Raw genomic sequence first — 24917 nt, 5'->3', positions numbered from 1 at the left:
TACTGGCCGGGCAGGACAGATTTTCCAGGGCAAACACAGCTAGTTGCGGCAACAAATCCAGTTTGGCTCCCCAGTAGTCCAGCGTATCTTCAATGTCAGGTGGCAGTGTGCTGTCCAAGTATGCCACTACCTGCTGGTCCACGTTCTGCTCCATTTCTAGATGCTGCTGCTGGTGAGTAGTATCTTCACTAGGCAGATAAGAAAGCTGAAGCAGATGAACTAGGTAGATGCACCTATATATTAGACCGCCTGTTGACAATGAGTCTGATGCACAGTAAGACGATGTATAAGTAAAAAGATTAATTATGAATGGCGCAGCAGATGCACTAGGTAAATGCACCTGTATATTAGACCATCTGTTGACAATGAGTCCGATCGACAGTAAGTCAGCACAGCTGATGAATAAGGTAAACACGCCTATATATTAGACTGCCTGTTTATAATGAGTCTGATGCATAGTAAGTCTATCTTTAACAGAACAGATTAAAAACAAATTGCACAGCATATGAACAAGAATCACTGGGTGATTACACTGAGCCTGCACTGTCCCTGCACTTTCTCTGCAGTCTCCCTATACTCTCCCTGCAATGTCTGAGAACTCTCCCTATGATCTCCCTACACTGTCCCTGCACTGTCCCTGTCCAATATTCTACACTTAAAAGATTTCTAAAACACTGTCCCTAGCATTTGTAATGTCTCTCCCTATGCTCAGTTGATCACTGCTCGGGATGAGGCTTTCATAGTGCTGTGACATTACAGGGGATGGCTATTTACTGATTGGCTGCATGGCATTATTGGTCATATCTCATTGCCAGGCTTCTTGCTTTCACTTTGTAACACATGTAGCCACCATTTTAGGAAAAAAAAAAAACATTTGTTACAACAAATCGTAAGGAAATTTGTATTCGTAGTGAATCAAATGTTTCCAGAAATTCAGATTGAATTCATTTTATTTCACTTCAATTCGCTCAACAATACCCTTAATGAAAAAGTATTATTTATTTGAGAGCACCATTAAGACTGTGTACAAACTTATTTGGTCAGTTAGTTTGATCAGTTATTGTAATCCAAGATCAGGTGTGGGTCAAAAGAATAGGTGCACACAGAATAGGTGCAAATCAAATAATTACACCTGATCTCTGAGCAGGATTCACTACTGATATGTGAACAAAGCCTAATTCCATGGGGCTGTACATCTATTAGGTGTTACACATATTTATTTATAGTGTAGCAACATAATTGCAATACGCATGAACCTTTTAACAAACAGATACACAGTGGGGGTGATATGAGGGTCCTGCCCGCAAGAGATAACAATCTACGAGGTAAAGGGTAAAGACACTGTAGATGTTTGTGTGTGTTTTATTTTAGCAAAAGGTCACTATTAGGGATGAGCGAACTCGAACTGTATAGTTCGGGTTCGTACCGAATTTTGGGGTGTCCGTGACACGGACCCGAACCCGGACATTTTCGTAAAAGTCCGGGTTCGGGTTCGGTGTTCGTCGCTTTCTTCGCGCTTTTGTGACGCTTTCTTGGCGCTTTTTGAAAGGCTGCAAAGCAGCCAATCAACAAGCGTCATACTACTTGCCCCAAGAGGCCATCACAGCCATGCCTACTATTGGCATGGCTGTGATTGGCCAGAGCACCATGTGACCCAGCCTCTATTTAAGCTGGAGTCACATAGCGCCGCCCGTCACTCTGCTCTGATTAGCGTAGGGAGAGGTTGCGGCTGCGACAGTAGGGCGAGATTAGGCAGATTAACTCCTCCAAAGGACTTGATTAACTGATCGATCTGCAGCTGTGGATCATTGAGCTGCTGATCCTCAATTGCTCACTGTTTTTAGGCTGCCCAGACCGTTTGTCAGTCACATTTTTCTGGGGTGATCGGCGGCCATTTTGTGTCTTGTGGTGCGCCAGCACAAGCTGCGACCAAGTGCATTTAACCCTCAATGGTGTGGTTGTTTTTTGGCTAAAGCCTACATCAGGGTGAAGCTGTCACACCAAGTGCATTTAACCAGCAATAGTCTGTTTATTTTTTGGCCATATACTACATCAGGGGCAAGCTGCGCCTGTCACCAAGTGCATTTAACCCTCAATGGTGCGTTTGTTTTTTGGCTAAAGCCTACATCAGGGTGAAGCTGTCACACCAAGTGCATTTAACCAGCAATAGTCTGTTTATTTTTTGGCCATATACTACATCAGGGGCAAGCTGCGCCCGTCACCAAGTGCATTTAACCCTCAGTAGTGTGGTTGGTCAAGCTATCACACCAAGTGCATTTAACCAGCAATAGTCTGTTCATTTTTTGGCCATATACTAAATCAGGGGCAAGCTGCGCCCGTCACCAAGTGCATTTAACCAGCAATAGTCTGTTCATTTTTTGGCCATATACTACATCAGGGGCAAGCTGCGCCCGTCACCAAGTGCATTTAACCCTCAGTAGTGTGGTTGGTCAAGCTGTGACACCAAGTGCATTTAACCAGCAATAGTCTGTTCATTTTTTGGCCATATACTACATCAGGGGCAAGCTGCGCCCATCACCAAGTGCATTTACCAGCAATAGTGTGGTTATTTTTTGGCCATATCCCAGTCTAATTCTGTCACTAAATCCATACCGGTCACCCAGCGCCTAAATACTAGGCCTCAAATTTATATCCCGCTAAATCTCTCGTTACCGCTGTCCTGTTGTGGCTGGGAAAGTTATTTAGTGTCCGTCAAAGCACATTTTTTGTTCTGGGTTGAAATACAATTCCCAATTTAGCAATTTAAAAATTTAGTGGTTTCTGCTGTATCAGAGCTATTTGAAATCTATCCCTAAAAGGGTATATAATATTCAAGGTGCACATAGGGTCATTCAGAATAACTTCACACACCCGCTACTGTGCATTTCCAATTCTAATTCTGTCACTAAACCCATACCTGTCACCCAGCGCCTAAATACTAGGCCTCAAATTCATATCCAGCTAAATCTGTCGTTAGTGCTGTAGCTGGGCGAGTTATTTAGTGTCCGTTCAAGCACATTTCTTGTTCTGGGTTGAAATACAATTCCCAATTTAGCAATTTAAAAATGTAGTGGTTTCTGCTGTATCAGAGCTATTTGAAATCTATCCCTAAAAGGGTAGATCATATTGAAGGTGCACATAGGGACATTCAGAATAACTTCACACACCCGCTACTGTGCATTTCCAAGTCTAATTCTGTCACTAAACCCATACCTGTCACCCAGCGCCTAAATACTAGGCCTCAAATTTATATCCAGCTAAATCTGTCCTTAGTGCTGTAGCTGGGCGAGTTATTTAGTGTCCGTTCAAGCACATTTCTTGTTCTGGGTTGAAATACAATTCCCAATTTAGCAATTTCATAATTTAGTGGTTTCTGCTATATCAGAGCTATTTGAAATCTATCCCTAAAAGGGTATATAATATTCAAGGTGCACATTGGGTCATTCAGAATAACTTCACACACACCCGCTACTGTGTATTTCCAAGTCTAATTCTGTCACTAAACCCATACCTGTCACCCAGCGCCTAAATACTAGGCCTCAAATTTATATCCAGCTAAATCTGTCCTTAGTGCTGTAGCTGGGCGAGTTATTTAGTGTCCGTTCAAGCACATTTCTTGTTCTGGGTTGAAATACAATTCCCAATTTAGCAATTTCATAATTTAGTGGTTTCTGCTATATCAGAGCTATTTGAAATCTATCCCTAAAAGGGTAGATCATATTGAAGGTGCACATAGGGACATTCAGAATAACTTCACACACCCGCTACTGTGCATTTCCAAGTCTAATTCTGTCACTAAACCCATACCTGTCACCCAGCGCCTAAATACTAGGCCTCAAATTTATATCCAGCTAAATCTGTCCTTAGTGCTGTAGCTGGGCGAGTTATTTAGTGTCCGTTCAAGCACATTTCTTGTTCTGGGTTGAAATACAATTCCCAATTTAGCAATTTCATAATTTAGTGGTTTCTGCTATATCAGAGCTATTTGAAATCTATCCCTAAAAGGGTATATAATATTCAAGGTGCACATTGGGTCATTCAGAATAACTTCACACACACCCGCTACTGTGTATTTCCAAGTCTAATTCTGTCACTAAACCCATACCTGTCACCCAGCGCCTAAATACTAGGCCTCAAATTTATATCCAGCTAAATCTGTCCTTAGTGCTGTAGCTGGGCGAGTTATTTAGTGTCCGTTCAAGCACATTTCTTGTTCTGGGTTGAAATACAATTCCCAATTTAGCAATTTCATAATTTAGTGGTTTCTGCTATATCAGAGCTATTTGAAATCTATCCCTAAAAGGGTAGATCATATTGAAGGTGCACATAGGGACATTCAGAATAACTTCACACACCCGCTACTGTGCATTTCCAAGTCTAATTCTGTCACTAAACCCATACCTGTCACCCAGCGCCTAAATACTAGGCCTCAAATTTATATCCAGCTAAATCTGTTCTTAGTGCTGTAGCTGGGCGAGTTATTTAGTGTCCGTTCAAGCACATTTCTTGTTCTGGGTTGAAATACAATTCCCAATTTAGCAATTTCATAATTTAGTGGTTTCTGCTATATCAGAGCTATTTGAAATCTATCCCTAAAAGGGTATATAATATTCAAGGTGCACATAGGGTCATTCAGAATAACTTCACACACACGCTTCTGTGCATTTCCAAGTCTAATTCTGTCACTAAATCCATACCGGTCACCCAGCGCCTAAATACTAGGCCTCAAATTTATATCCCGCTGAATTTGAATACAATACATTGGGCCAAATAATATATTTGTTGTTGTGGTGAACCATAACAATGAGAAAAACATCTAGTAAGGGACGCGGACGTGGACATGGTCGTGGTGGTGTTAGTGGACCCTCTGGTGCTGGGAGAGGACGTGGCCGTTCTGCCACATCCACACGTCCTAGTGTACCAACTACCTCAGGTCCCAGTAGCCGCCAGAATTTACAGCGATATATGGTGGGGCCCAATGCCGTTCTAAGGATGGTAAGGCCTGAGCAGGTACAGGCATTAGTCAATTGGGTGGCCGACAGTGGATCCAGCACGTTCACATTATCTCCCACCCAGTCTTCTGCAGAAAGCGCACAGATGGCGCCTGAAAACCAACCCCATCAGTCTGTCACATCACCCCCATGCATACCAGGGAAACTGTCTGGGCCTCAAGTTATGCAGCAGTCTCTTATGCTGTTTGAAGACTCCGCTGGCAGGGTTTCCCAAGGGCATCCACCTAGCCCTTCCCCAGCGGTGAAAGACATAGAATGCACTGACGCACAACCACTTATGTTTCCTGATGATGAGGACATGAGAATACCACCTCAGCATGTCTCTGATGATGACGAAACACAGGTGCCAACTGCTGCTTCTTTCTGCAGTGTGCAGACTGAACAGGAGGTCAGGGATCAAGACTGGGTGGAAGACGATGCAGGGGACGATGAGGTCCTAGACCCCACATGGAATGAAGGTCGTGCCACTGACTTTCACAGTTCGGAGGAAGAGGCAGTGGTGAGACCGAGCCAACAGCGTAGCAAAAGAGGGAGCAGTGGGCAAAAGCAGAACACCCGCCGCCAAGAGACTCCGCCTGCTACTGACCGCCGCCATCTGGGACCGAGCACCCCAAAGGCAGCTTCAAGGAGTTCCCTGGCATGGCACTTCTTCAAACAATGTGCTGACGACAAGACCCGAGTGGTTTGCACGCTGTGCCATCAGAGCCTGAAGCGAGGCATTAACGTTCTGAACCTGAGCACAACCTGCATGACCAGGCACCTGCATGCAAAGCATGAACTGCAGTGGAGTAAACACCTTAAAACCAAGGAAGTCACTCAGGCTCCCCCTGCTACCTCTTCTGCTGCTGCCGCCTCGGCCTATTCTGCTGCTGCCGCCTCGGCCTCTTCCTCCGCCTCTGGAGGAACGTTGGCACCTGCCGCCCAGCAAACAGGGGATGTACCACCAACACCACCACCACCACCTCCGTCACCAAGCGTCTCAACCATGTCACACGCCAGCGTTCAGCTCTCCATCTCACAAACATTTGATAGAAAGCGTAAATTCCCACCTAGCCACCCTCGATCCCTGGCCCTGAATGCCAGCATTTCTAAACTACTGGCCTATGAAATGCTGTCATTTAGGCTGGTGGACACAGACAGCTTCAAACAGCTCATGTCGCTTGCTGTCCCACAGTATGTTGTTCCCAGCCGGCACTACTTCTCCAAGAGAGCCGTGCCTTCCCTGCACAACCAAGTATCCGATAAAATCAAGTGTGCACTGCGCAACGCCATCTGTAGCAAGGTCCACCTAACCACAGATACGTGGACCAGTAAGCACGGCCAGGGACGCTATATCTCCCTAACTGCACACTGGGTAAATGTAGTGGCAGCTGGGCCCCAGGCGGAGAGCTGTTTGGCGCACGTCCTTCCGCCGCCAAGGATCGCAGGGCAACATTCTTTGCCTCCTGTTGCCACCTCCTCCTTCTCGGCTTCCTCCTCCTCTTCTTCCACCTGCTCATCCAGTCAGCCACACACCTTCACCACCAACTTCAGCACAGCCCGGGGTAAACGTCAGCAGGCCATTCTGAAACTCATATGTTTGGGGGACAGGCCCCACACCGCACAGGAGTTGTGGCGGGGTATAGAACAACAGACCGACGAGTGGTTGCTGCCGGTGAGCCTCAAGCCCGGCCTGGTGGTGTGTGATAATGGGCGAAATCTCGTTGCAGCTCTGGGACTAGCCAATTTGACGCACATCCCTTGCTTGGCGCATGTGCTGAATTTGGTGGTGCAGAAGTTCATTCACAACTACCCCGACATGTCAGAGCTGCTGCATAAAGTGCGGGCCGTCTGTTCGCGCTTCCGGCGTTCACATCCTGCTGCTGCTCGCCTGTCTGCGCTACAGCGTAACTTCGGCCTTCCCGCTCACCGCCTCATATGCGACGTGCCCACCAGGTGGAACTCCACCTTGCACATGCTGGACAGACTGTGCGATCAGCAGCAGGCCATAGTGGAGTTTCAGCTGCAGCACGCACGGGTCAGTCGCACTACAGAACAGCACCACTTCACCACCAATGACTGGGCCTCCATGCGAGACCTGTGTGCCCTGTTGCGCTGTTTCGAGTACTCCACCAACATGGCCAGTGGCGATGACACCGTTATCAGCGTTACAATACCACTTCTATGTCTCCTTGAGAAAACACTTAGGGCGATGATGGAAGAGGAGGTGGCCCAGGAGGAGGAGGAGGAGGAGGAGGAAGAGGGGTCATTTTTAGCACTTTCAGGCCAGTCTCTTCGAAGTGACTCAGAGGGAGGTTTTTGGCAACAGCAGAGGCCAGGTACAAATGTGGCCAGCCAGGGCCCACTACTGGAGGACGAGGAGGACGAGGATGAGGAGGAGGTGGAGGAGGATGAGGATGAAGCATGGTCACAGCGGGGTGGCACCCAACGCAGCTCGGGTCCATCACTGGTGCGTGGCTGGGGGGAAAGGCAGGACGATGACGATACGCCTCCCACAGAGGACAGCTTGTCCTTACCCCTGGGCAGCCTGGCACACATGAGCGACTACATGCTGCAGTGCCTGCGCAACGACAGCAGAGTTGCCCACATTTTAACCTGTGCGGACTACTGGGTTGCCACCCTGCTGGATCCACGCTACAAAGACAATGTGCCCACCTTACTTCCTGCACTGGAGCGTGATAGGAAGATGCGCGAGTACAAGCGCACGTTGGTAGACGCGCTACTGAGAGCATTCCCAAATGTCACAGGGGAACAAGTGGAAGCCCAAGGCCAAGGCAGAGGAGGAGCAAGAGGTCGCCAAGGCAGCTGTGTCACGGCCAGCTCCTCTGAGGGCAGGGTTAGCATGGCAGAGATGTGGAAAACTTTTGTCAACACGCCACAGCTAACTGCACCACCACCTGATACGCAACGTGTTAGCAGGAGGCAACATTTCACTAACATGGTGGAACAGTACGTGTGCACACCCCTCCACGTACTGACTGATGGTTCGGCCCCATTCAACTTCTGGGTCTCTAAATTGTCCACGTGGCCAGAGCTAGCCTTTTATGCCTTGGAGGTGCTGGCCTGCCCGGCAGCCAGCGTTTTGTCTGAACGTGTATTCAGCACGGCAGGGGGCGTCATTACAGACAAACGCAGCCGCCTGTCTACAGCCAATGTGGACAAGCTGACGTTCATAAAAATGAACCAGGCATGGATCCCACAGGACCTGTCCGTCCTTTGTCCAGATTAGACATTAACTACCTCCCCATAACCATATATTATTGGACTCCAGGGCACTTCCTCATTCAATCCTATTTTTATTTTCATTTTACCATTATATTGCGAGGCTACCCAAAGTTGAATGAACCTCTCCTCTGCCTGTGTGCTAGGCCTAAATATATGCCAATGGACTGTTGCAGTGGTGGCTGACATGAAGCCTGATTCTCTGCTATGACATGCAGACTAATTCTCTGCTGACATGAAGCCAGATTGTCTGTTACGGGACCTCTCTCCTCTGCCTGGGTGCTGGGCCTAAATTTATGACAATGGACTGTTGCAGTGGTGGCTGACGTGAAGCCTGATTCTCTGCTATGACATGCAGACTGATTCTCTGCTGACATGAAGCCAGATCCTCTGTTACGGGACCTCTCTCCTCTGCCTGTGTGTGTGCTGGGCCTAAATATATGCCAATGGACTGTTGCAGTGGTGGCTGACGTGAAGCCTCATTCTCTGCTATGACATGCAGACTGATTCTCTGCTGACATGAAGCCAGATTCTCTGTTACGGGACCTCTCTCCTCTGCCTGTGTGTGTGCTGGGCCTAAATATATGCCAATGGACTGTTGCAGTGGTGGCTGACATGAAGCCTGATTCTCTGCTATGACATGCAGACTAATTCTCTGCTGACATGAAGCCAGATTGTCTGTTACGGGACCTCTCTCCTCTGCCTGGGTGCTGGGCCTAAATATATGCCAATGGACTGTTGCAGTGGTGGCTGACGTGAAGCCTCATTCTCTGCTATGACATGCAGACTAATTCTCTGCTGACATGAAGACAGATTCTCTGTTACGGGACCTCTCTCCTCTGCCTGTGTGTGTGCTGGGCCTAAATATATTCCAATGGACTGTTGCAGTGGTGGCTGACGTGAAGCCTCATTCTCTGCTATGACATGCAGACTGATTCTCTGCTGACATGAAGCCAGATTCTCTGTTACGGGACCTCTCTCCTCTGCCTGGGTGCTGGGCCTAAATATATGCCAATGGACTGTTGCAGTGGTGGCTGACGTGAAGCCTGATTGTCTGTTACGGGACCTCTCTCCTCTGCCTGGGTGCTGGGCCTAAATATCTGACAATGGACTGTTGCATTGGTGGCTGACGTGAAGCCTGATTCTCTGCTATGATATGAAGACTGATTCTCTGCTGACATGAAGCCAGATTGTCTGTTACGGGACCTCTCTCCTCTGCCTGGGTGCCTGGGCCTAAATATATGACAATGGACTGTTACAGTGGTGGCTGACGTGAAGCCTGATTCTCTGCTATGACATGCAGACTGATTCTCTGCTGACATGAAGCCAGATTCTCTGTTACGGGACCTCTCTCCTCTGCCTGTGTGTGTGCTGGGCCTAAATATATGCCAATGGACTGTTGCAGTGGTGGCTGACGTGAAGCCTCATTCTCTGCTATGACATGCAGACTGATTCTCTGCTGACATGAAGCCAGATTCTCTGTTACGGGACCTCTCTCCTCTGCCTGTGTGTGTGCTGGGCCTAAATATATGCCAATGGACTGTTGCAGTGGTGGCTGACGTGAAGCCTCATTCTCTGCTATGACATGCAGACTAATTCTCTGCTGACATGAAGACAGATTCTCTGTTACGGGACCTCCCTCCTCTGCCTGGGTGCTGGGCCTAAATATATGCCAATGGACTGTTGCAGTGGTGGCTGACGTGAAGCCTCATTCTCTGCTATGACATGCAGACTAATTCTCTGCTGACATGAAGACAGATTCTCTGTTACGGGACCTCTCTCCTCTGCCTGGTTGCCGGGGCCTAAATATCTGAGAATGGACTGTTCCAGTGGTGGGTGACGGGAAGCCAGATTCTCTGCTATGGAACCTCTCTCCAATTGATTTTGGTTAATTTTTATTTATTTAATTTTTATTTTAATTCATTTCCCTATCCACATTTGTTTGCAGGGGATTTACCTACATGTTGCTGCCTTTTGCAGCCCTCTAGCTCTTTCCTGGGCTGTTTTACAGCCTTTTTAGTGCCGAAAAGTTCGGGTCCCCATTGACTTCAATGGGGTTCGGGTTCGGGACGAAGTTCGGATCGGGTTCGGATCCCGAACCCGAACATTTCCGGGATGTTCGGCCGAACTTCTCGAACCCGAACATCCAGGTGTTCGCTCAACTCTAGTCACTATATATATATATATATATATATATATAGTTGAAAAAATTGGACTGCACTCCAAGCGTATCCTCAAACAATAGTGTTTATTCACCCATATGTGGCAAAGCGACGTTTCGGCTCCAACTGAGCCTTTCTCAAGCTTGAGAAAGGCTCAGTTGGAGCCGAAACGTCGCTTTGCCACATATGGGTGAATAAACACTATTGTTTGAGGATACGCTTGGAGTGCAGTCCAATTTTTTCAACTCTACGATTGGGTAAGCACCTGCTGCCATGCTTGGACTTTGCACCCACTTTGTACGCTAGGTGGTGCCGCCTGTGGTTTTTCTTTTTCTATATATATATATATATATATATATATATAGAGAGAGAGAGAGAGAGAGAGAGATGGCCTTGCGGTTCGCCCGGTGGTTGTTTCGTGGGAAACTTTGCTAGTTCGCTGTTCCCCGAACAGGCGTACATATGGCGATATTCGCGCCCGCCATATTCTTTTACATTGTGAAGAACTTTGACCCATGACACATCCATCAGGGGGTACAGGACAGCCAATTGAGATGTTTCAGCACATGGACATATCATATCCCCTACCTTATAAATAAACCTGATCTGGCCGCCATTTTACATTCATTTTTTTGCCAGTGTAGGGAGAGGTTGCTGTGTGGAGCAGGGACAGGCTGTTAGGGACACCAAACGCTAGCTAATAGGGCCACAAAAGTCCTTTTAAGGACAGGTATAGGTGTGCTATCGATATGTGTGACATACTGAGGGGTGTGATATACTTATAATATACTTTCTAACATAGAAAGTATATTATAGTGCAATTGTATTGTGCAGCAGTTGTGTGCGGTTCTGCTGCGACACTGCAGCCACACAGAGTGCCAAACACTATTGGAACAAATAATTTCTACTGGTGTGATTTACCAGTTGCCCCCCAAAAAAGCTGATTGAAGCAGGGGTTTTATATGCCAATTATATCCTTTCTATATAGTGCAGTTAGGTAGTGCAGCATTTGTTTGCGGTTTAGCTGCATAACCTCAGCTACACAGAGTGACAAACGCCATTGGAACAATTAATTTCTACTAGTGTGATATAACAGTTGCCACCCAAAAAAATTGATTGAAGCAGGGGTGTTATTTACGCTAAAATTATTTGCAGTAATTTCTTGTGAAAGAGCATAGGGCGGTATTTCAGTAATACATGAAACATTTAAACGCACTGCACGGTTGCATTCATTTCTGATGAAAGAGTATAGGGGCTTATTTCATTAAAAAAATAAAAATACATACGCACTGCAGGTGAAAGCATATAGTGGCCTATTTTAGTCCATGAAGAAATATATATTTTCAGTTCACTTCTGCAGTTGTTTCTGTTGAAAGCTTATAGTTGCCTATTTCAGTCCAACAAGAAATATATATTCTCAGATCATTTCTGCAGTTATTTCTGGTGAAAGCGTATAGGGACGTATTTCAGGTGAATACACTATGCACTAACCCTGCACAAAAATGCGAAATAATTCACACCAGCCGCATCTATCTACAGTATTGCTTACTGGACACTACGGGGATTTTTCTGCAGCACAGAAACCGCACGAGGTCCTCATTTTTCTCTTCCAGCGCGGACATACTTCCTCCGCTACGTCCCGTTCACTTCAGAAAAAATCTTGTATTCTGCATTAAGCACTGCACTGATATGCACAAAAATTTCTTTTGAAATATTAGGATGAAAAAAAAATGTATTCAGCATTAAGCTCTGCACTGATATGCGCAAAAATCTCTTTAAGTTATTGGGTGGCAAAAAATCTTGCATTCAGCGTTAAGCGCTGCACTGATATGCGCTAAAATCTCTTTTGAAATATTTTGATGGAAAAAGAAACTTGTATTCTGCATTAAGCGCTGCACTTATACTGTATGCAGTAAAATCTTTTGTGAATTATTTCGGTGGAAATAAAAATTTCCACCTCCTCCATTAACTTCATCATATCTTTATTAACATCGGACACACTAACTCAGCTACTATTCTGATGCTGTTACCCTCCTGATGCCAAACATCTGATGCCAAGTTCTCTTTCTTTCACCCACCATCTTCAGCGAGTACTAGTATTGCCACCAACCTCCACACTGTCACCTTGCCACACTGTGGCCTCCTGGTGCTGCCATGTCTATACTATGTCACTGTGCCACTCTGTTGTATCATGCTGCTGCTGTTGCTGCCATCTCCACACTATGTAACCTGGCCACTCGCTGGCCTCCACATGCTGCTGCCAACTTCATACTCTGTGATTGTGCAACTGGGTGGCCTCCTCATACTGCTGCCACCTCCAGACTATCATTGTGCCAATCTGTCATAGGGACACTCTGTGGACGTCACATACTGTTCGCACCCTCCCTACTTCATGACTGGGCCACTATTTTGGCTTTCGGGCTGACTGACATCATCATTTATTTGACCTTTCTTCTGATCTGTCAGAAGGAAGGAAAAATGAGGCACACAACGGATCCTGTCTGTGTAGCAGCTGTAAGGCCTGTATGGTCCCATCAGAATTGGCTTATGATTTGGTAGCCAAAAGCAGGAGTGGGTACAAAACACAGAAGACATGAAAATACTCCATTCACGAGTCATCTCTGTTTTAGATCCACTCCTGTTTTTATTGGCATTAGCAATACTGAGCAAATGCTGACGGAGTGAAGGTGTATGCTCCAAAGACAGGATCCGTTTTTTGTGGGTTATTGTTCAGACGGATCAGAGGAAGGGCAAATTAATCAGTGACGTCAACACAAACGTACACTCTGTTGGGGGGCTCTACTTGTATAAGCATGTAATAGAACAGGTTCTGTAGACATCTATCTGGAATCAGCTAACGACGGTGTAAAAGGAGTGCGCTTCTTCTTGACACTAACATCGACCTATAAGGCTCATACTCAACTTGAGTTATTAGGCCAGGTTTGGCAAATTTAAGTATACTTTCTTATCATTTTAATCAAGTTTTGGTTTAGTAAAATTAATGTTTTAATTAGAGTTGAGCGAACACCTGGATGTTCGGGTTCAAGAAGTTCGGCCGAACATCCCGGAAATGTTCGGGTTCGGGATCCGAACCCGATCCGAACTTCGTCCCGAACCCGAACCCCATTGAAGTCAATGGGGACCCAAACTTTTCGGCACTAAAAAGGCTGTAAAACAGCCCAGGAAAGAGCTAGAGGGCTGCAAAAGGCAGCAACATGTAGGTAAATCCCTACATTTACCTACATATAGGGAAATGAATTAAAATAAAAATTAAATAAATAAAAATTAACCAAAATCAATTGGAGAGAGGTCCCATAGCAGAGAATCTGGCTTCACGTCACCCACCACTGGACCAGTCCATTCTCAGATATTTAGGCCCCGGCACCCAGGCAGAGGAGAGAGGTCCCGTAACAGAGAATCTGTCTTCATGTCAGCAGAGAATCAGTCTGCATGTCATAGTAGAGAATGAGGCTTCACGTCAGCCACCACTGCAACAGTCCATTGGCATATATTTAGGCCCAGCACCCAGGCAGAGGAGGGAGGTCCCGTAACAGAGAATCTGTCTTCATGTCAGCAGAGAATCAGTCTTCATGTCAAAGCAGAGACTGAGGCTTCACGTCAGCCACCACTGCAACAGTCCATTGGCATATATTTAGGCCCAGCACCCAGGCAGAGGAGGGAGGTCCCGTAACAGAGAATCTGTCTTCATGTCAGCAGAGAATCAGTCTGCATGTCATAGCAGAGAATCAGGCTTCACGTCAGCCACCACTGCAACAGTCCATTGTCAGATATTTAGGCCCAGCACACAGGCAGAGGAGGGAGGTCCCGTAACAGAGAATCTGGCTTCATGTCAGCAGAGAATCAGTCTGCATGTCATAGCAGAGAATGAGGCTTCACGTCAGCCACCACTGCAACAGTCCATTGGCATATATTTAGGCCCAGCACACACACAGGCAGAGGAGAGAGGTCCCGTAACAGAGAATCTGTCTTCATGTCAGCAGAGAATTAGTCTGCATGTCATAGCAGAGAATGAGGCTTCACGTCAGCCACCACTGCAACAGTCCATTGGCATATATTTAGGCCCAGCACCCAGGCAGAGGAGGGAGGTCCCGTAACAGAGAATCTGTCTTCATGTCAGCAGAGAATTAGTCTGCATGTCATAGCAGAGAATGAGGCTTCACGTCAGCCACCACTGCAACAGTCCATTGTCAGATATTTAGGCCCAGCACACAGGCAGAGGAGAGAGGTCCCGTAACAGAGAATCTGGCTTCATGTCAGCAGAGAATCAGTCTGCATGTCATAGCAGAGAATCAGGCTTCACGTCAGCCACCACTGCAACAGTCCATTGGCATATATTTAGGCCCAGCACACAGGCAGAGGAGAGAGGTCCCGTAACAGAGAATCTGTCTTCATGTCAGCAGAGAATTAGTCTGCATGTCATAGCAGAGAATGAGGCTTCACGTCAGCCACCACTGCAACAGTCCATTGGCATATATTTAGGCCCAGCACACAGGCAGAGGAGAGAGGTCCCGTAACAGACAATCTGGCTTCATGTCAGCAGAGAATCATTCTGCATGTCATAGCAGAGAATCAGGCTTCACGTCACCCAACATTGGAACAGTCCATTGGCATATATTTAGGCCCCGGCACCCAGACAGAGGAGAGGTTCATTCAACTTTGGGTAGCCTCGCAATATAATGGTAAAATGAAAATAAAAATAGGATTGAATGAGGAAGTGCCCTGGAGTCCAATAATATATGGTTAAGGGGAGGTAGTTAATGTCTAATCTGGACAAGGGACGGACAGATCCTGTGGGATCCATGCCTGGTTCATTTTTATGAACGTCAGCTTGTCCACATTGGCTGTAGACAGGCGGCTGCGTTTGTCTGTAATGACGCCCCCTGCCGTGCTGAATACACGTTCAGACAAAACGCTGGCCGCCGGGCAGGCCAGCACCTCCAAGGCATAAAAGGCTAGCTCTGGCCACGTGGACAATTTAGAGACCCAGAAGTTGAATGGGGCCGAACCATCAGTCAGTACGTGGAGGGGTGTGCACACGTACTGTTCCACCATGTTAGTGAAATGTTGTTTCCTGCTAACACGTTGCGTATCAGGTGGTGGTGCAGTTAGCTGTGGCGTGTTGACAAAAGTTTTCCACATCTCTGCCATGCTAACCCTGCCCTCAAAGGAGCTGGCATTGACACAGCTGCCTTGGCGACCTCTTGCTCCTCCTCTGCCTTGGCCTTGGGCTTCCACTTGTTCCCCTGTGACATTTGGGAATGCTCTCAGTAGCGCGTCTACCAATGTGCGCTTGTACTCGCGCATCTTCCTATCACGCTCCAGTGCAGGAAGTAAGGTGGGCACATTGTCTTTGTAGCGTGGATCCAGCAGGGTGGCAACCCAGTAGTCCGCACAGGTTAAAATGTGGGCAACTCTGCTCTCGTTGCCCAGGCACTGCAGCATGTAGTCGCTCATGTGTGCCAGGCTGCCCAGGGGTAAGGACAAGCTGTCCTCTGTGGGAGGCGTATCGTCATCGTCCTGCCTTTCCCCCCAGCCACGCACCAGTGATGGACCCGAGCTGTGTTGGGTGCCACCCCGCTGTGACCATGCTTCATCCTCATCCTCCTCCACCTCCTCCTCATCCTCGTCCTCCTCGTCCTCCAGTAGTGGGCCCTGTCTGGCCACATTTGTACCTGGCCTCTGCTGTTGCCAAAAACCTCCCTCTGAGTCACTTCGAAGAAACTGGCCTGAAAGTGCTAAAAATGACCCCTCTTCCTCCTCCTCCTCCTCCTCCTCCTGGGCCACCTCCTCTTGCATCATCGCCCTAAGTGTTTTCTCAAGGAGACATAGAAGTGGTATTGTAACGCTGATAACGGCGTCATCGCCACTGGCCATGTTGGTGGAGTACTCGAAACAGCGCAACAGGGCACACAGGTCTCGCATGGAGGCCCAGTCATTGGTGGTGAAGTGGTGCTGTTCTGTAGTGCGACTGACCCGTGCGTGCTGCAGCTGAAACTCCACTATGGCCTGCTGCTGCTCGCACAGTCTGTCCAGCATGTGCAAGGTGGAGTTCCACCTGGTGGGCACGTCGCATATGAGGCGGTGAGCGGGAAGGCCGAAGTTACGCTGTAGCGCAGACAGGCGAGCAGCAGCAGGATGTGAACGCCGGAAGCGCGAACAGACGGCCCGCACTTTATGCAGCAGCTCTGACATGTCGGGGTAGTTGTGAATGAACTTCTGCACCACCAAATTCAGCACATGCGCCAAGCAAGGGATGTGCGTCATATTGGCTAGTCCCAGAGCTGCAACGAGATTTCGCCCATTATCGCACACCACCAGGCCGGGCTTGAGGCTCACCGGCAGCAACCACTCGTCGGTCTGTTGTTCTATACCCCGCCACAACTCCTGTGCGGTGTGGGGCCTGTCCCCCAAACATATGAGTTTCAGAATGGCCTGCTGACGTTTACCCCGGGCTGTGCTGAAGTTGGTGGTGAAGGTGTGTGGCTGACTGGATGAGCAGGTGGAAGAAGAGGAGGAGGAAGCCGAGAAGGAGGAGGTGGCAACAGGAGGCAAAGAATGTTGCCCTGCGATCCTTGGCGGCGGAAGGACGTGCGCCAAACAGCTCTCCGCCTGGGGCCCAGCTGCCACTACATTTACCCAGTGTGCAGTTAGGGAGATATAGCGTCCCTGGCCGTGCTTACTGGTCCACGTATCTGTGGTTAGGTGGACCTTGCTACAGATGGCGTTGCGCAGTGCACACTTGATTTTATCGGATACTTGGTTGTGAAGGGAAGGCACGGCTCTCTTGGAGAAGTAGTGGCGGCTGGGAACAACATACTGTGGGACAGCAAGCGACATGAGCTGTTTGAAGCTGTCTGTGTCCACCAGCCTAAATGACAGCATTTCATAGGACAGTAGTTTAGAAATGCTGGCATTCAGGGCCAGGGATCGAGGGTGGCTAGGTGGGAATTTACGCTTTCTATCAAATGTTTGTGAGATGGAGAGCTGAACGCTGGCGTGTGACATGGTTGAGACGCTTGGTGACGGAGGTGGTGGTGGTGGTGTTGGTGGTACATCCCCTGTTTGCTGGGCGGCAGGTGCCAACGTTCCTCCAGAGGCGGAGGAAGAGGCCGAGGCGGCAGCAGCAGAAGAGGCCGAGGCGGCAGCAGCAGAAGAGGGAGCAGGGGGAGCCTGAGTGACTTCCTTGGTTTTAAGGTGTTTACTCCACTGCAGTTCATGCTTTGCATGCAGGTGCCTGGTCATGCAGGTTGTGCTCAGGTACAGAACGTTAATGCCTCGCTTCAGGCTCTGATGGCACAGCGTGCAAACCACTCGGGTCTTGTTGTCAGCACATTGTTTGAAGAAGTGCCATGCCAGGGAACTCCTTGAAGCTGCCTTTGGGGTGCTCGGTCCCAGATGGCGGCGGTCAGTAGCAGGCGGAGTCTCTTGGCGGCGGGTGTTCTGCTTTTGCCCACTGCTCCCTTATTTGCTACGCTGTTGGCTCGGTCTCACCACTGCCTCTTCCTCCGAACTGTGAAAATCAGTGGCACGACCTTCATTCCATGTGGGGTCTAGGACCTCATCGTCCCCTGCATCGTCTGCCACCCAGTCTTGATCCCTGACCTCCTGTTCGGTCTGCACACTGCAGAAAGACGCAGCAGTTGGCACCTGTGTTTCGTCATCATCAGAGACATTCTGAGGTGGTATTCCCATGTCCTCATCATCAGGAAACATAAGTGGTTGTGCGTCAGTGCATTCTATGTCTTTCACCGCTGGGGAAGGGCTAGGTGGATGCCCTTGGGAAACCCTGCCAGCGGAGTCTTCAAACAGCATAAGAGACTGCTGCATAACTTGAGGCTCAGACAGTTTCCCTGGTATGCATGGGGGTGATGTGACAGACTGATGGGCTTGGTTTTCAGGTGCCATCTGTGCGCTTTCTGCAGAAGACTGGGTGGGAGATAATGTGAACGTGCTGGATCCACTGTCGGCCACCCAATTGACTAATGCCTGTACCTGCTCAGGCCTTACCATCCTTAGAACGGCATTGGGCCCCACCATATATCGCTGTAAATTCTGGCGGCTACTGGGACCTGAGGTAGTTGGTACACTAGGACGTGTGGATGTGGCAGAACGGCCACGTCCTCTCCCAGCACCAGAGGGTCCACTAACACCACCACGACCATGTCCGCGTCCCTTACTAGATGTTTTCCTCATTGTTATCGTTCACCACAACAACAAAAATATTATTTGGCCCAATGTATTGTATTCAAATTCAGCTGGATATAAATTTGAGGCCTAGTATTTAGGCGCTGGGTGACAGGTATGGGTTTAGTGACAGAATTAGACTTGGATATGCACAGTAGCGTGTGTGTGAAGTTATTCTGAATGACCCTATGTGCACCTTCAATATGATCTACCCTTTTAGGGATAGATTTCAAATAGCTCTGATATAGCAGAAACCACTAAATTATGAAATTGCTAAATTGGGAATTGTATTTCAACCCAGAACAAAAAATGTGCTTTGACGGACACTAAATAACTTGCCCATCCACAACAGGACAGCGGTAACGAGAGATTTAGCGGGATATAATTTTGAGGCCTAGTATTTAGGCGCTGGGTGACAGGTATGGATTTAGTGACAGAATTAGACTGGGATATGCACAGTAGCGTGTGTGTGTGAAGTTATTCTGAATGACCCTATGTGCACCTTGAATATTATATACCCTTTTAGGGATAGATTTCAAATAGCTCTGATATAGCAGAAACCACTAAATTTTTTAATTGCTAAATTGGGAATTGTATTTCAACCCAGAACAAAAAATGTGCTTTGACGGACACTAAATAACTTGCCCAGCAACAACAGTACAGCGGTAACGAGAGATTTAGCGGGATATAAATTTGAGGCCTAGTATTTAGGCGCTGGGTGACAGGTATGGATTTAGTGACAGAATTAGACTGGGATATGGCCAAAAAATAACCACACTATTGCTGGTTAAATGATCTTGGTGACGGGCGCAGCTTGCCCCTGATGTAGTATATGGCCAAAAAATGAACAGACTATTGCTGGTTAAATGCACTTGGTGTCACAGCTTGACCAACCACACTACTGAGGGTTAAATGCACTTGGTGACGGGCGCAGCTTGCCCCTGATGTAGTATATGGCCAAAAAATGAACAGACTATTGCTGGTTAAATGCACTTGGTGTCACAGCTTGACCAACCACACTACTGAGGGTTAAATGCACTTGGTGACGGGCGCAGCTTGCCCCTGATGTAGTATATGGCCAAAAAATGAACAGACTATTGCTGGTTAAATGCACTTGGTGACGGGCGCAGCTTGCCCCTGATTTAGTATATGGCCAAAAAATGAACAGACTATTGCTGGTTAAATGCACTTGGTGTGATAGCTTGACCAACCACACTACTGAGGGTTAAATGCACTTGGTGTGATAGCTTGACCAACCACACTACTGAGGGTTAAATGCACTTGGTGACGGGCGCAGCTTGCCCCTGATGTAGTATATGGCCAAACAATAAACAGACTATTGCTGGTTAAATGCACTTGGTGTGACAGCTTCACCCTGATGTAGGCTTTAGCCAAAAAACAAACGCACCATTGAGGGTTAAATGCACTTGGTGACGGGCGCATCTTGCCCCTGATGTAGTATATGGCCAAAAAATAAGCAGACTATTGCTGGTTAAATGCACTTGGTGTGACAGCTTCACCCTGATGTAGGCTTTAGCCAAAAAACAACCACACCATTGAGGGTTAAATGCACTTGGTCGCAGCTTGTGCTGGCGCACCACAAGACACAAAATGGCCGCCGATCACCCCAGAAAAATGTGACTGACAAACGGTCTGGGCAGCCTAAAAACAGTGAGCAATTGAGGATCAGCAGCTCAATGATCCACAGCTGCAGATCGATCAGTTAATCAAGTCCTTTGGAGGAGTTAATCTGCCTAATCTCGCCCTACTGTCGCAGCCGCAACCTCTCCCTACGCTAATCAGAGCAGAGTGACGGGCGGCGCTATGTGACTCCAGCTTAAATAGAGGCTGGGTCACATGGTGCTCTGGCCAATCACAGCCATGCCAATAGTAGGCATGGCTGTGATGGCCTCTTGGGGCAAGTAGTATGACGCTTGTTGATTGGCTGCTTTGCAGCCTTTCAAAAAGCGCCAAGAAAGCGTCACAAAAGCGCCAAGAAAGCGACGAACACCGAACCCGAACCCGGACTTTTACGAAAATGTCCGGGTTCGGGTCCGTGTCACGGACACCCCAAAATTCGGTACGAACCCGAACTATACAGTTCGAGTTCGCTCATCCCTAGTTTTAATATTTAATGCATTTAATAATAAAAATGAAATGTTGCATAAGACAGGAGAGAATCGGACAGTCTTCTGTTTATTCAACGACGTGGAGGGTGCTGCGATGGAGAAAGCATTCCAAATAAACAATTTCTCTCCACCTGGAGCCGAATCCTATCAAGATTGATGCAATTGCAGTATTGGCTGCTCATCCAGCAAGATACTTCTGAGGGAACCTGCCTGGCATGCTTAGGTCTCTACTAGTGACAGACAATGAGAAGAAGACAAAGCTTCAAGATTGCATGGAGCCTGGAAGAGTTGCAAATTTTAATCATTCACAATTCATCACAATTCAAACCAACCAGGGTCCAGTCTCTTCGTCAGAGGTTCCCAGTCATCATGGAATGGAAAGGAGGGCATCCTTATTATATTTAATAAATGTAATAATACAATATTTAATAAATTTTATAATAAAAATAAAAATGTTCCTAAGACAGGAGGAGGAGGAAATCCTGTGGTGCACGGAGATAGAGATAGTCTTCGGATTCCCACATAGACGTCTCAGAAATGAACCTCGGCTTCCAAAAGCATCTCCTGGGAAGATCCGTCATCAATTTGCCCCACTTTATTTTGGAAGTGTGTAGAACCCGTGTGGGACCCCAACGCTGCAGATTAATCATAGAGACACCAAATTTTATAATATATATGGAATTCATTTCATAATAAAATGTTTAATACATTTTATAATAACATTTTAAAAAATTCTTAGGAGAGAATCAGTCAGTCTTCAGTTTATTCAACGACGTGAAGGGTGTTGTGATGGAGAAAGCATTCCAAAAAAACAATTCCTTTCCACCTGGAGCCGAATCCTGTCAAGATTGATGCAAGTGCGGTATTGGTTGCTCATCCAGCAAGATACTTCTGGGGGAACCTGCCTGCTATGCTTAGGCCTCTACTAGCAACAGACAATGAGAAGAAGACAAAGCTTGTTCTTTTCTGTACATTTAATTAATAAGTTTTGGGGCCTGTACTCCACTGGCCTGCAGTAAAATTTATATCTAATGACCATCTAATGTACCTCCAGCCACATAATCACTTGATGTTTTCTGTCCGGTGAATGCCTAATGTTTGGGGCCTGTACTCCCATGGCCTAAAATAAAATTTTCTAGGCTCCAGCAGGGCACATTTTTGAGAGTTTCAATTTAAGACGCATAAAATTGGCTCCTGATTAAAATACATATTTTTTTGTGGGAATTTGTTAATCTGGTATGTCACTGTCCATGTTGTGGGACTACTTTTTTTACACTTCTAGTAAGTATTTGGTGGCTGAAAATATGAGCTGAAGGTTTTTCAGGTTTGCCTGCCATTAAAGTGAATGGGGCCCGCCACGAACTTGCGGTTCGGGAACCGTCCCAGCTGATGTTCGTCCATCACTATATATATATATATATATATATATATATATATGTATTTATCCAAAATGCTAGCTATACAGTACATATATTTGAAACACTGTCTTATGCTGCTAATAGTCATGTATAGCGATTTCCCAACACATCAGGATATTGGCATAAAAGGACTTTAATTTAACTAAAAACTCAAAGAATCTTTTTTCTATTTATGTCTACAGAATCTTGATGTGATTGATATTTTCTATGTCATTACATTGCATATAATACATACTAACAGAACTCTTGCTCACCGTGCAGTGTGGAGAATACAGCTTCTTCTCTCTTCACTTTTTCTGAATTGTATTTTGATAAGCCTTGAGAGAATATTTAAACCCTTTGCTGACCTCACCAGCTGTAATCGGACTGAGGTCTGTTCCTATACATTGAATTATTACTGTACATGGGGTTATCTGCTATTTTGTAATAATTAGCCAAGTTTAGAAAAAATTCAATTTGGCACCTTTGCCAAAGTTCGCCAATAAATTTGATTCATTCTGAATTAATTTGTTACAGATCTGTATAAATCTGGTATAGCCAAGCCACACTGCCTATTCATACTGTTCCCACTAGGTGGCCCAATCTCAGTGTGTAGACTTGGAAGAGAAACTGCAGGGAGAGTGCAGGGAGAGCATAGGAGACTGCTGAACTACAGACTCTGCTACAATTTATCACCGTGTACATAACTGTGCAGTGCACCAGTATTCAAGAACTTGCCCCATGACAGAGTGCGAAGGGTGCAAGCAGCAGCAGTGGCAGTAACAGTGACAATAGTGGCCCCATGACAGAGTGCGAAGGGTGGCAACAGTGACAGTAACAGTGACAGTAGTGGAACTAATCATGGATCATGGGTGATAGAATGCAGTCCAAGTATGCCACTACCTGCTGGTTGAGGTTCTGTTGCATGTCCCAATTCTGCTGCTGGGTGATCAGAGACTCCAGACTTAAGTTGCTGCTTATGGAGCTGGTGCTGCTCCTGCCCCTCCCCCTCCATTAGTTGTGGCAGTGGAGCATGAGCGCAGAGGATACCCCAGCCAGACCTTCGTGAGGAAGAGTGATGGCGTTCGTAGGCAGCGGCCAACTGACTAAACAGCATGTCTCTACAGAAGTCCATTTTTGCATCCCTCTTAGAAGGTCTAAAAAATGTCCCCATTTTTGACCAGTAGCAAGGGTCTATCTAACAGTGTGGATAGCCAGTAGGCACCTCTCTGCCGAATCCCTCTGCCAAAGGCTGTAACACTAAATGAGTTGCACGATTTTCCCATGCGACTTCATGGTGATGCTCCATTTGTTGACACAGGGTTATCATGCCAACATTAGCACCCTATTCCCGATTCAACTTCTGCCCACACATTCTGCATGCCGCCACACTAATGTCCCCCAGTGACTTGGTGAAAAATTCCCACACTGCCTCGTATGACATTTTCACTCCGCCACTGCTTGCCTGCTGCTGCCATATGAACCCTTGCACTGCTAGTGTGTTCCTCACAGATTCTCTCCAGAGTGGCAGATGTTGTACCCTGTCTTCAACCAACTCCCACATGCGATCAGCTACATCATAATTGTGGCGAAACCAACCTCGCCACTGGGTTTTGGAGGGGGCTGTTTGCCAGCCTCTTGCCCCAGGATTATGGCCCATACTAACTTTGAAGGAGAAGATAGACCGGCCGCACAGCTTAAATCTGTGGAACTGTTTTGGGCAGGAAAGCCATGCTTGCGGCCGGCCAAATGTGACTTCCATGGAATTCGGGAACCCCTGCTCGGATCTGGGTGATTTTTGGATATGTTGTTCACCCAGATCAGAGCTATCCATAGATGTATACATTATGGGATATGTGGGGTTATGAGGCGTTTTCTGTGTTTTGGGAAAAATTTGTGTGTTCTGTCTGTGAGTGATTAAGTTAGCCCATTATGCTTGGTCATTGTATTTTGTTGATTGCGTTACAGACAGAGGGAAGGGGGTTTTGTTTACAATTGCTGGGAAGGTTTCAATATTGTAAATGCATGTGATTGCCTATAATATAAAGTGTCACAGTCTTCTACAAGGGCCCCAGGGGAAGTGTCCCTTGCTAGGAGACCTGCATGAAAGGCTGAAAAATAACCCAATAAAGAGTTGCTGTTTTACATTTAACATAGAGCCTCGTCCCATGTGTGTGGGGATTGCTATACGTGTATACTCCCCTGGCTACTACTCCTAGCTCTTGTAAGAGCTGTTCTTGTTCCTGGTTCCTGTGGTGGTATCGGTGTCGAGTGGAGGGCTTGGAGTCCTTTGGAGGCACTGGGAGCATCCATTAACGGAGGTACCCGGTCGGGGTTCCAGGAGATCCTTTACATTGGTGGCAAGCGACGGGATCGTTCCCACAGCCAGAAGGACAGCTACAGGAGACACCATTCCATGGATTTTACAATTTGAGGGCAACGCATGTCCTAGTACAGCGACCCTGACAGCACCAGAATGGAAACAGCGGTGGAGTACGATGAGGGTGTCATGGATGACCGAGATACAGTCCGCAAAGACATCTGGTACCAGGCACTGGGTATTGTGGAGTATATGCGGGACGAGAGACTCCCCACGGAAGACCAGCGGTTGCAGAAGCGAGTAGCCCTGCGGATGTCCTTCCTGGGAGAGCAGCCCCGGGAGGAATGGGTAAAGGAATTGGAACTCCTAGCATGGCAGGAGCTGTGGCTGGAAGATGCCTACCAGGCGCTCTATTGGTATAGGGCACAGTACCTACCCAGGACAGCTGAGCATGACAAGCTAGAGGGAGA

At 47.3% G+C, this 24917-nt stretch overlaps 1 protein-coding gene across 1 annotated transcript in view; it reads right to left on the bottom strand.

Moving 5' to 3' along the window:
- Positions 1-22428, bottom strand: part of LOC122934422 (cytochrome P450 2K6-like) — a 119963-nt gene extending 97535 nt beyond the window's left edge. Inside the window, exon 1 of the mRNA XM_044289872.1 lies at positions 22403-22428. The gene's annotated coding sequence lies outside the window, so the exon portion shown is untranslated. The remainder of the gene's footprint in view (positions 1-22402) is intronic.
- Positions 22429-24917: the final 2489 nt, after the last annotated feature.

Source organism: Bufo gargarizans, chromosome 4 (assembly GCF_014858855.1).
Source record: "Bufo gargarizans isolate SCDJY-AF-19 chromosome 4, ASM1485885v1, whole genome shotgun sequence".
NCBI lineage: Eukaryota > Metazoa > Chordata > Amphibia > Anura > Bufonidae > Bufo > Bufo gargarizans.
The sequence above is the reverse complement of the archived record's forward strand: the minus strand, read 5'-3'. Positions and strand labels throughout refer to the sequence as shown.